The following is a 13,123-nucleotide window of genomic DNA, read 5'->3' on the forward strand; positions in this document are numbered from 1 at the left end:
ACTTATTTTTTTCAAGAAATTTTCTGCAAATTAAAAGAAGAATACACCTTGCTAGAGTTTCCAAATGGGTTTGTTCAAGTTGGCATGATATCATACATTGCTGTCATGTATCATTGGACCACATGAACAACAACTCACTCCCAAAAATTATGTCAATCACTTATTTAATATGTGGAAAAATCTATTAACTTGTGTGTAAAACCACAGCGGGCGTGTGCCACGTCCTTGCAGGCCTCATGCATGAACCCATTGTCAACAATAAAGACCAACATTTATGCAATTTTTACTCTTGGCGACTTTAACCTCTGAAATATTACTACAATTAGCCCAACATTTTATATGGATCAAATAAGGGCAGCACGGTGGGGTACCTGTAGAGCGTTGGTCTCACAGTTCTGAGGATTGAAAAAGTAAGTTTCTTTCGGCTTGTCCATTACGGGGTCGCCACAGAGTATCATCTCAGATGAACGCACATATATGTCCGACACAATTTTACACCGGATGCGCTTCGTGACGCAACCCTTCTCAGGGAGTGGAAGCACCAGTGGGATCGAACCCACAACCCCTGGATTACCAAAGCAGTGGTTACCCACTGAGCTACAGGACCTCATATTTCTTAGGATCACGGGTCAAATTCTGACCCAGGCCTCATGCATGAACCCAAAAATTGTCAACAATCAACAGCAAATTTATGCAATCTTTAATCTTGGCGGCTTTAACCTCTGAAATATTACGACGATGAGCCAAATATTTTATATGGATCAAATAAGGGCAGCACGTGGGGGTACCTGTAGACGTTGGCCTCACAGTTCTGAGGATCACGGGTCAAATTCTGACGCAGGCTGTGTCGAGTTTGCATGTTGTCTCTGTGAGGGGTGGGTTTTCTCAGGGCACTCCTGTTTCCTCCCACATCCCAAAAACACAATTGGAGACTCTAAATTGCTCTTGACTGTGTCCGTTTCCATCTGCCCTGCGATTGGCTCGCAACCAGTTGAGGGTGTAGGCTGCCTCCTCCTCGAAGATTGCTCAGATTTCCTCAAGCAATAATTCTACATCCCTGGTGAGGATCAGCGGCTAGAAAATGGATAGATTGATATTTGTGGGTTGGATCTCAATGTTGAAAAATGACATTAGAAATTGTAATTCATACTCTGATGGCATTGAATTACTTCCAGTTTGTGTTTTGTCTATTTGTTTTTGTAATTTTATCTTTTCTTTTGTTTATTTTGTGGTTTCTGGAAGGTGATAATGTTTCACGATTTATTACGTTTGGCACTTTCAGGCCACTGTAGTTACCAATGCAATTCTGGCGAGTGAAGCAGTTTGCTGGTCCTGCTGACAGATAGGACATGAGCAACAATTTCAGATGTGTCGAACTGGAGTTGCGTGAGGTCTTTGTTTGGAAACAAAGCTGCTCGGCTTGTTTCCCGTGAAGAAGACCCTCAAGAAAAACAAACCAATAAGATTATCCATCTCGCCGTCGGGGAATCGAACCCCGGTCTTCCACGTGACAAGCAGAGATACTGTCCACTATACTAACAAGGAGACTCTTGCACTTCTTTCCTGGGAACAGACGGTCTTCGGCTGAGGGTTTTTTTTTTTCAATTTTAGTTTTTTGTAGTCAAGGAACTGTTGAACATGAGGTTCTGGTCACACTGAACATGTTGAGTCGAGTGCCACCATAGTAAAATATTGTTTGAAAATATTCTGTGCGCGTTAACTCTTTCCAAAGTTGTGGTAATCAGACACAGCTAAAAAAAAAAAAAGAATATGGTAGTAAAAACTCACTTGATTTCAGGTCTCACACATATAATTAATCACTTGGAAATAATTTTTTCAGAGGGGAAATTAATGGCTAAATTTAGATATAAAAATAATCTATTTTATGTTTCTTAATACATTGTTACATTTTTCTTTCTAGAAGTGGTTGCATTTGGAGTTGTCATTTGCTGTAAGCTATAACATCAAAATTATACATGTATCAAAAAAATGGTGAGTCTCAAATGAGTGTCACTTTTCGAATTGAAATAAAACTTTTGACATCATTATAATTTATTGAGATGGAAGCTTGCTTGAATGTGTTTGTCAGCTTTGGAAAATGGCATCAACCATCGTTAATGTCCTGAATAGGAGGGACTTAAGTGAACTGAGTGATTTGTTCCTGAACTTGTGTCCTAAAAAGCTTCAGACTGATTCATTTGGTTGTGATATGCCAAGGCATGATGTACTCATACTAGTACGAGGATGATGAGTGATTCGTTTCCCAGAGGAACGACAAACTCCACAGTGAGCAGACTCAAGAGAGCGATTGCTAAATCCTGACTGAATTCTGGTGAGAGGTCACAATATTCTTGTGGAACTTGTGAGAGGTCCACTGGATAGACAGCAGGTGGAGTGTCTATGGAGGCTCTCACAGCAGAAACCAGGCAGTGGCAGCGACAGCGAGGACTCCATCCACTTGTAGTTCAATGAGTAGAGTCTATTGTGGGCTTGTGAATTTGAAGCCAGGGAATACCAAGAACCACAGGCATCTCAGAGGAAGGAATGACACAGAGCGATGTGGTTTCAGGGTGATTGCCGGAGATGAGGAGTGTGATAGGCACTGTTTGGTGGATGCCAGGTGACCCAACCATCCAGGGCTGCTGAACTTTACGACAGTGGTGACTCATGTGGTATGGTACTTGCTTTGGGTGTGAGAGGTCCTGGGTTCAACTCCTGGAGGAGCACAGCTATTCCATCATTAGTGCCACAATATGAATTATGCTAACAAGTGGTTCAAGGTGGCCCTTGCAGCAAGTAAAGAGGTCATTGAACATTTCTGTGTTGGTTGAAGGCAAACGATTTTTGTTTTGGGTGCCACCCAAATGATCAATGAAATATGTGATTATTTTCTTCATTTAAAACACCCTTGTTGCACTTGTGACAAGGAATGAAGTCATGTGCTCTTCTTTGTGGGTTCTTTGTACTTTGGTTGTATTTCTCAAGGAGAACCGGACTCAATGGGGTCCCGGGAATGAAATCTCCGATAAGATCTCTGGAAATTTCAACAGCCAGTATGACAAGTGCTCATGTTTTTCAATTCTGTGCGCCTTGTTCTTGCAGTATGCTTCTTCATTAATTTTGGCTGTGAGAAGTGCAGTTTTCAAGTTCGAGAAAAAAATTCGGGGGTCTCGTTACGATGTCGCAGTTCGAGGGGCATGTGAGACCCTGAAGAAACAAAAATGAGAGAGCACTTTGTTAGGTTTATCACCTAACTTGCTGGAATAATTGCACAAATAACAGACAAGAAGTCGTCTTTCTTCTGATCAGGAGGACGTGAGAGAAAGGCCGGTTACAGACTCCAAACACGTTCTGAACAAGGCTCTCACGTACTCTTTTTTTTTTTTTTTATTAGAAACCACACAAGGTCAAAAGGAGGGGTGAGCAGTTGAAATGAACAAAAGTACAGTTTTTGGTGATGATGTGGCACATTCTTTGGTTATGATGGAGTTGTCCTTGGCCACCTCAAGGAAGATACTGTTGCATCTGTGTGTAGGAGCTGGCTTTGTTGCAAGTCCATAATAAATAAATTGACGAATACTCGAACACACTTGTATTTTGTTCATATCGTAACACAAGCAAATTTGCACCATTTCCTGGTCCTCTTGCACTCAAGAGAGTCTGGCTGCAGATCTCACCTCTAAGCCCCCCCACCTCGTATCTCAAATCCCATCCTGCAGACTACAAGCGCCACCGTCAAGCAGGGAACAAAGTAGAATAATTTGAACATTCCGTTTCAGTGTTTCAGGAACTTAGTAGAATATTTTTAAAATAATCTTTAATTTCCAATTCAGCATTAAATCCATTTGTTTACAGCACTGGACACTTCATTCACAATTTTCATCTACAACCCTCAACGAGAGGGCAGCTATCCAATATCTCTGGCGGAACCCTACAGCCGTTGGATCAGCCAGGCACCAGTTACTGGTTTTGTCCCCTCGTAATTGGGCAACCCCCACACCTTGTACCTGCAATGAAGCCCAAACTACGTTTTCGACCCTTTGCCAGTCTGGACATACCAGCGGCCCACCCGAGTCTTCCTGGAGAGTGCTCCCCACGCCCCTTCCAGGGACACTCTCCGAATTCCCGCCTGTGTTCACCCACAACTTTGCCCAGTCCGATTGTGTTACTGGCTTGGATGTCAGGACGCGGGTCCAGTAGTCGGTGGAGCTGATCATTTTTGCGATTCTTCTGATTTGAATCGCTGGAATCAGTCTGCCGAGCTTCAGGAGGCCCAAGCCGCCGTCGCGGCATCGTGAATACAGCAACCCATTGCACGTGGACGGTGGCAAATGGAGCCACTGCTTCACTGCCCGGCGGATGATCCCATCAATCCGAGCTAGCTTGAAAACCGCCACTCCACCGAGATCTGCCTGATAAATAACCCTCGGGAGGGTGAATGAGTTTAAAACCCTCAGCTTCTGTGAGGGCTGAAGAGGTGCCTCGGCAATATTCTGGATCCACCTCTGGATCAGTGGTGTTAAGTCAGGTGTTATGACGCCATGCACGGGTCCTACTTGCACTCCTAGGTAACTGACCGATTCACCCGGAGGAATCATGTGTATAGGCGTTCCACCAATCCTCCAGGCTTCACAGTCATTCACCACTCCTCGCTCCATATAGAACCCGTGGCACTTCCTGGGTTGAACCTTCAACCCCGTTAAGTCGCAGAAGTGGTCCAGCATCGTCAGACTCCTCCCCATCCCCTCCTCCGAACCACTCACCAGCACGAGATCGTCGGCGAAGGCCAGTGTAGCGATGGACATATCGCCTCATTGTAGCCCGGATCTGGCCTGTTCGAGCCCATGGATAAGGGAATTCATGGCCAAGTTGAAAAGCAGTGGGGACATTGGGTCACCTTGCTTCACTCCAACTTGTAGGCGTATTGCCTGTGTTTGGCTGTCAACACAAGATACCCTGGTCACGCAGTCCACATATGAGTTACGGATTAACTCAACATGTTCATCGACACTGCGTTCTCTCAGAGAACACAGGATATGCTCGTGAGATATGGAATCAAAAGCCTTCGCAAAATCCACGAACACAACTGCCAGCGGAGTCCCCTCAGACCTCGAGTTCCTGATGATCTCGGACAAGATCACCAGGTTATCCGCAAACCCACTCGAGTAAGCAAGGAAACCGCGTTGTCCGGGGTTCAGAGGACAGGCTCGCGATAGCCTCATCGTCATACACCTCGCAAACAGCCTCAGAACCACCGATCCTATCGTCACGGGACGCCACCCAGTTGGATCCCGCAATTCATCCGGATCGTTGGACTTCGGCAACAGCCGCATCCGGCACTCCTTGAAAGCCCGGGGAATGACTCCACGGACCAACCATGTCGTGAACAGCTGTGCCAGTTGCTCACCCTGGGGGTCCCAGTGCAACAGCGCCCTTTTGCTGATCCTGTCTGCTCCCGGGGCCGTGCAGTTCTTCAATCTAGCCAGGTTTTCCATCACCCCCTTTGCCAGAACCAGAACATGGAACTCGCAGTTGTCGGTGGTAGCTTTCGTTCCAAACTCCCCAAGCCCCCAGAATTGCTCCCCTGCCTCCCATCTCTGCCGGAAGTAGGATCAGCTCTTGCACCTCCCCCACACTCCAGAGCTTCGTTCCTTAGACCCCCTCTACCTTCTCTACCTTCCTTGCCTTCCACTCCGCCACGTGGACATGCCGCTTATGTTGGGAGACACCAACCGCGGAAGCAAATACTCATCCGCAGAGCTTGCAATTGAACTCCCACCTCTGCTAACCTCCACCGTGGCCCCCTTGCACTTTGGCTGAAGCAAAACATAACCAGATGTTTAATAAGTGCAAAAAAAAAGCACATACTTGTGTAGTAACTGCTGAAACCAGGGATTGAACCAGGCACCTTTGAAGCTTCAGTCTATCGCTCTCCCAACTGCGCTATCTCAGCTCCGTGAGGCTAGAAACTGTTGCCTGGTTGCAATCCGTCAAAGAACCCAAACTCGCCACAAAACATAACCAGATGTTTTATAAGAACAAAAAAAAGCACATACTTGTGTAGTAACTGCTGAAACCAGAGACTGAACCAGGGACCTTTAGATCTTCAGTCCAATGCTCTCCCAACTGAGCTATTTCAGATCCACGAGGGTATGAACTGTTGCCTGTCAAAGAACCAAAACATTCCGCAAAACATAACCAGATGTTTAATAAGTGCAGAAAAAAACACATAATTCTGAACTAAATGCTGAAACCAGGGACCTTTACATCTTCAGTCTCACGCTCTCCCAACTGAGTTATTTCAGCTCCATGAGGGGAGCAACTGTTGCCTGGTTGCAACTCTATCAAAGAACCAAAACATGCCGCAAAATAAAAACCAGATGTTTTTATAAGTGCCGAAAAAGCACATAATTCTGTACTAAATGCTGAAACCAATAACCTTTAGATCTTCAGTCTAACGCTCTCCCAACTGACCTATTTCAGCTCCTTGAGGGTAGGGACTGTTGCCTGGTTGCAACTCTGTTAAAAACCAAAACATGCCGCAATAGATAAGCAGATGTTTCATAAGAGCCAAAAAAAGCACATAATTCTGTACTAAATGCTGATAACAGGGACTGAACCAGGAACCTTTAGATGTTCAGTCTAACGCTCTCCCAACTGAGCTATTTCAGCTCCATGAGGGTAGGAACTGTTGCCTGGTTGCAACCTTGTCGAATAACCAAAACATGCCGCAAAACATAACCAGGTGTTTCATAAGAGCCAAAAAAACACCGGGAAACAAGTTCAGGAGTCTCCTCGTTAGTATGGTGGACAGTATCTTTGCCTGTCACGCAGAAGACTGTGGTTTGATTCCCTGACGGGGAGTTAAACAATGTCACCTTTTGCTTTTCATGGGGCTCTTCTTTTTGGAAAGCAGGCCAAGCAGCCTTGTTTCCGAGCAGGAACCTCCCACGTATCAGGGGAACATCACAACTCCAGTTCTACACAACTGAAACTGTTGCTCATGTACCGTCAATCAGCAGGACCAGCAACTCACCACACTCGGTTGAATTACATTTAACTGTAGTGCCCTGAAAGAGTCAAACATAACAAATCTTGAAATATTTTAACCTTCCAGAAAACACAAAATGAACAAGAAAGTATTTAAAATTACAAAAATATATTAACAAAACATGAATATGGATAATAATTTGGCAACCCATTAGAGTCTGAACTCAAATTTTTAACATGGATTTTTTTAAACATTGAAATCCAACACGAAAAAAACATCTTAACATTTTCTGTGCAATAAATATTCACCCTAAAAAATATCTGTTTGAAAAAATTCACCGTAACACGAAAAGCTCTAATTTCTGGACAATGTGAACATAAATTCCACTCAAGTTCACCTTTTAAAAACTTAAATATTTCTCGAGGTAGCCATTCAAGGTATATACATCCATCCATTTTCTGAGCCACTTATCCTCACAAGGGTCGTGGGACTATTGCTTGAGCCAATCCCAGCAATCTTCAGGGAGGAGGCAGGGGTCACCCTCAAATGGTTGCCAGCCAATCACAGGGCGCATAGGAGCACACAACCACTCACAAACGTGTGCAGGGGCAATTTAGTGTTTTTCAGACATGGGAGGAAATGGCAGAATTTGGAGAAAGCCAACGCAGGCACGGGGAGAACATGTAGACTGGAAACAGCCGGTACTGGGATTTGAACTCCCTCCCCTTGGAACTATCAGGCCAACGCTCAACAAGTGCACCACCGTTCTTCCCTTATTTGGTCCATATTATCTAAAATATTGTGGTGATTGTTGTAATATTTTCGGAGGTTGAAGTTGCCAAGAGTAGAGAGGAAATTTTGGTGATGATTGTTGACAGTTTTTGCGTTCATGCATGAGGCCTGCAAGATGTGGTCCACCGTGTTTATATGATTTTAATGATAGTCAAATAAATAGATTTTTCCCCATGTTAAATAAGTGATTGACAGAATTTTTGGGTACTCGATGTTGTTCATGTGGTGCAATGATATATGTCAGCAATGTATGATATAATACCAAATTAAACAAAACCGTGTTTGGTAACTCAAGTGAGCTGTGTTCTTTTTGGGGTAATTTGGGGTAGTAGACTGCCAAGTGTATTTGTGATATTTAATAAATCCATCCATTCATCCATTTTCTTCACCACTTATCCTCACAAGGGTCGCGGGGAGTGGTGTAGCCTATCACAGCTGTCAACAGGCAGGAGGCGGGGTACACCCTGAACTGGTTGCCAGCCAATCCCAGGGCACATTGAAACAAACAGACACACTCACAATCACAACGAGGAGCAATTTAGAGTGTCCAATTAATATTACATGTTTTTGGAATGTGGGAGGAAACCGGAGTCCCCGGAGAAAATCCACGCAGGCAGGGAGAGAACATGCAAACTACACACAGGCGGGTCCGGGATTGAACACGGGACCTCAGAACTGTGAGGCCAATGTTTTACCAACTGATCCACCGTGCCACCAATCTTAATAAATAACAAATGAATAAGCAATAAATAAAGTATGACTCAATTTGCTTGTACAGGATATCAAATCCATTCCCCCCATTAAAAGAAATGAATGTCTTTCGACGATTGAGAATCTTTTATTAACAAAATGCTCTCAACTTCAAGCAAATGTGGCCCGAGCCAAATGGCCAAAGTGGAAAACTGCAAAGCTGAGGGACTGTAGAGGATCATGAGCAGCTCCAGTATCAGATCGTGATGACATGATGTCACACTCTCCTCACTGATGACGACATGATAAAAAGTCCAAACATGATATAACATGTCACACTAACTTCAAATTTTCTCTGTGAGGGAAAAGTTTTAAAAAATAGCAAATGAAATGAGAAGACTTCCTGAAGAGAAACCTTTTCCCTGCTCAGTTTGTGGTCAGATTCTCTCCTCCAGGTAGTTGTGATAAACACAACACGGGGTGTGTGGCACACACACACACACTCACATACAGAAGAGACTTGTTTCACATATAGTTTTCTAGTATTTGTTTGTGCATCATTCTGTGTTGTGTATTGCTTTGTTTTGTTTTTTTAATAAGGCTGGATTGTCAAATTATCCCTTATCATCTTGTCGAGATCGCGCCTTGTATCGACTCTAGATCGTCTTTGAATCAATTTGTATCGTCTTATACCATCAGATTTGCTTGGTTGAAGGCAGGGAGCGTGATGGCGAACCCAGACACTCATCCACAAAGCCAAGTCTCCATGAAGCACAGAGATGCAGAACCTCCAAAGTTTTGTTCAGAAACTGCATGACATCAATGGTAGATTATTTTAGTAGTATTTTTTTTCTTAATTTAAGATTAAGAGTTATCATCATCATCTACCTTTTTTCCCTTTTTAAGTAGTTAATTAATTAAACGCTTCAACCGGGAATGAAAGGAGAGTGTAAATGAAGTGTGCAGTGCTGTACATGAATGGCTTTAATGCTGAAACCGGAAATTTAAGATTATTTTAAAAATATTCAACTAAGTTCCTGAAACGCTGAAACAGAAATGGACACAATTTTCAAATGATCCTACTTTGCCTGACGATGGCAGTTGGGGGTCGGCAGGATGGGACTTGAGAGGTGAGGTGGGGGGACTGAGAGGTGAAGTCTGCAGCCAGACTCTCTCAAGTGCACGAGGACCAGGAAACCGAGAAACAGGAAAGGAAAAGCAAACTGAGCGTCCAGGTAGCTGATTGCCACAAAGCTTTTGTTGTTTTTGTGTCTCAACACTAATTCCTCTTGAGTGTTGTTTTGATTTCTGTTTTTCGCCTGAACTTAACTTTCCAAGGAAAGTCAGACCTCAAAACTTGTTTCTTCTGAATGAGAATTAAATGATTTTTTTTTTCTGAAATAGAGTGTCATGTATTTTTTTTTGCAGTGAAACAACATGGTAGTTTCCAGTACAGCAGTTATCTGAATTGTCCTGTGCTTCCTTCCTTCCTGCCTTGTTTACTTCCTTCTTTTTCTCCTTCATTGCTTCCTCCAATCATTGTTTTCTTTGTTCCTTCCCTTCCTTGTTCCAATGTTTTTTGCTTCTTACCTTTTTCACATCATTTTATCCTTGTTTTTCTTCCTCAATTTATTCTTTGCTTCCTTCCTTATTTCGTTCATTCCAACCTTGTTTCCTTCCTTCTGACAACAGCTCTCTTACAACCAAGCAACAAAACACTACCTGTTTCCACCCGGTCTCGAAGCGGGGCCCTTTTGCGTGTAAGGCAAACGTGATAACCACTACACTATGGAAACAACTGCACTGGGTATGGAACTCACTGACTCATGTTATATCTCCCGTCCACTCTCACTCCATCACAAAATCACATTACTTTTGTTTATGTCACCATATTGCCAGTCATTCAAAGCATTGCTCAATGCTCAGTGCGTTGAGACGAAACAAAAATATGAAGGTACATGGAAACGTTAGAGACACTTGGCATAGAGAATACATATTTAATGCTGAAATTGATGTTTTCACCAAAAAAAAAGATGAATCTCCAGAATTGTCAATCTTGATCATCACTTGACTGAACAAGTTTAAGAATTTGCCTGTCACGACCCGGAGACGAACTTGGCCTGTGCCAATGAAAGCACCGCATCAAGACGATCTGACGAGGCCTTCCCAAAATGTGGCAGTCCTGGATCATGAAACATTCTCACTGCAGCCAACAACTTTATACAGACAACTTTCGTGGCAGTTTCCACAAATCTGTGATCGCGGAGTGGTTAGTTCTCTGCTTTGTTGCCACGCAATCCTTGTTCAATTCCGGATCACAGCAGGTATGAAGCCCCTCAGTCCCCTTTTTCGATGCTGTTATTTTACGGGTGGGGCACAGTAAAAATTGTATACATTGGTTTGCAGAACATACAGTTTTTACGTAAGGTTAGTGGTGCAATGGATAACCCCTGGATCCCTTACTATGCATCAGAAGATTCTAGGTTCATCTCCTGGCTACCTCGGTTTGTTTTTTGCATGTGCTGTCAAAACCAGTTCAGAATGATGTTTTAGGTATGTTTCTTCTTTGAAGGTTAGATCACAAATATATATATATTTTTTTCTTGATACCCCGAGAACTCCTTTATAAACCACATCTGCCATTTTAAAGTAATTATATAGCAGAGGTGCATTAACAGGGGAAGAAACGTGCTCAGTTATGCGTGCCTGGCAAGCATTCCAAACTCTGTGCCAATTACTTTAAATCGGCATGTTTTGCAACAGCATTAGATACAAAAGTGTCGTGAGCCAGAGGCTGAAACCAGATGCGGTGCCAACTATTTTTTCCTACGGCCATTGGGACCTCCACTGCCAGCAGCAGAACTAAATCTCGCTGCTGCAATGATGCAGCAGTGAAGTCGTAGGGGAAAAAACACAGTCATTTTCAGTACTCTCATCTATACGACAAGTCAACAGATACATGGCAAGGATTTTGTGTGCGCCGTGTTATACAACTATTTTAACAAGGGGAGAACTCTATCAAGGAAGGTTGTTCCATGTCATTAAAACATATAGGCGTACATAATGCTCAAAAAATACTCGCACAGCATGATTTCAAGCCATGACTGCATAAAAAGACACTCCTTTGAAATACCGTCACTTGGAGCCAGTGGCCAATCTGTCTGTTTTCCAGCTGCTATTTGGCTCCTATTCTTCATCACGATCAGCTTTGGACAACTCTGTCTTCGCCCTTTACGCACTGTCGTTATGAGTCCATATAGATGATATTTGGATAACATCTGAGAGGTTGTACCGGAACAATCAGACCCTTGTGTCCCTTTAGAGATATCACGGGACCGGCAACGATGGACAACAGTTTGCTGACAAGAAAAAGATAAAAAAGTAGCTGTGTCCACTTGGTTTCAAACCAAGATCTTTTGCATGTGAGGCCAACACGATAACCACTATGGAAACTGCTACTGAACTTATGACCATAGGCAAACGAGGACTAATTGACAAAGATAAATAAAAATAATAATAATGACCGAGTACAAAAGAGACAGCATCACAAATACGATTGACACATCCAGGAGAAACAAGTCATCAGGTTTTCATGAAGACACTTGGAAAGAGAAGAATCATCTTTTTTGTAATGAATATGCATGCATGTGCACAAAACTTGTCTTCTGCATTTAGATCATCAAAGTGAACACGCACACACACACACGAAAAACACTGCAGCAGGTGGCAACATAAGCAAGCAGGGAGCAGTTCAGGGGATTGATGTCTTGCTCAAGGACACCACAGCCGTGAGTTTGGGTGATGGATTGGCTGTGGTCTTGAACCGAGGTCCCCATAATCGCAGGTGCACTAAAACTTTGGTCCAAAACCATTAACTTGGGTCAATGAAAACCTGAATTCACAAAAACGAACACTGTCATGCAATGAGTTTTCAGAAAAAACAAACAAGGAAACCACTGCTAAAACGCGCGAGAAAACCTGCATGCCCAGTTTGCTTTGGGTTTTTTTCTCTCTCTTTCCTGGTCCTCTTGCACTTCAAGTCCAGGTACAGACCTCACCTTTCAGGCCCATCTAATGTGTCAAGTCCCATCTTGTAGACCTTGATCAGCATCAGGGCTGCAACTAAGGAGAATCATACATCCATCCACTCAGTTCGCATGTTCTCCCCGTGCTTGCGTGGCTTTTTCTGCCGCATCCCACTCTAAATTGCCCCGAGGTGTGATTGTGAGTGTGGCTGTTTGTCTCAATATCCCCTGTGATTGCCTGGCAACCAGTTCAGAGTGTCCCCTTCCTCCTGCCCGTTGACAGCTGGAATCAGCTCCAGCACTCCCCGTGACCCTCGTAAGGATAAGTGGCAAAGAAAATTGATGAATGAATGTATGGATGGAGATGGAGAGTCACCACCAACACCTCCAGGAGAAAGAAGTCATCAGGTCTTCGTGATCATGAAATAGAAGACTCATCTTTGTTTTCATGACCATGCATGCATTTACACCAAATTTGTTCTCTGCATTTTACTCATCACAGTGAACACAAACTCGTTAGTGGAATACACTGGAGCACCGGGCAACTGAAACAACCGGGGAGCAATTCAGACTATCTGTGTCTTCCTCATGGACACAACAGCAGTGAGTTTGGGTGGGGTCTTGA

General features: G+C 43.6%; 1 non-coding gene across 1 annotated transcript; it reads right to left on the reverse strand.

The window, feature by feature from the left end:
- Positions 1-10,196: 10,196 nt before the first annotated feature.
- Positions 10,197-10,269, reverse strand: trnav-uac (transfer RNA valine (anticodon UAC)). The gene has a single exon. It is a non-coding gene; the product is annotated as a tRNA-Val (tRNA).
- Positions 10,270-13,123: the final 2,854 nt, after the last annotated feature.

This window comes from Syngnathoides biaculeatus, chromosome 20 (assembly GCF_019802595.1).
Source record: "Syngnathoides biaculeatus isolate LvHL_M chromosome 20, ASM1980259v1, whole genome shotgun sequence".
Classification (NCBI taxonomy): domain Eukaryota; kingdom Metazoa; phylum Chordata; class Actinopteri; order Syngnathiformes; family Syngnathidae; genus Syngnathoides; species Syngnathoides biaculeatus.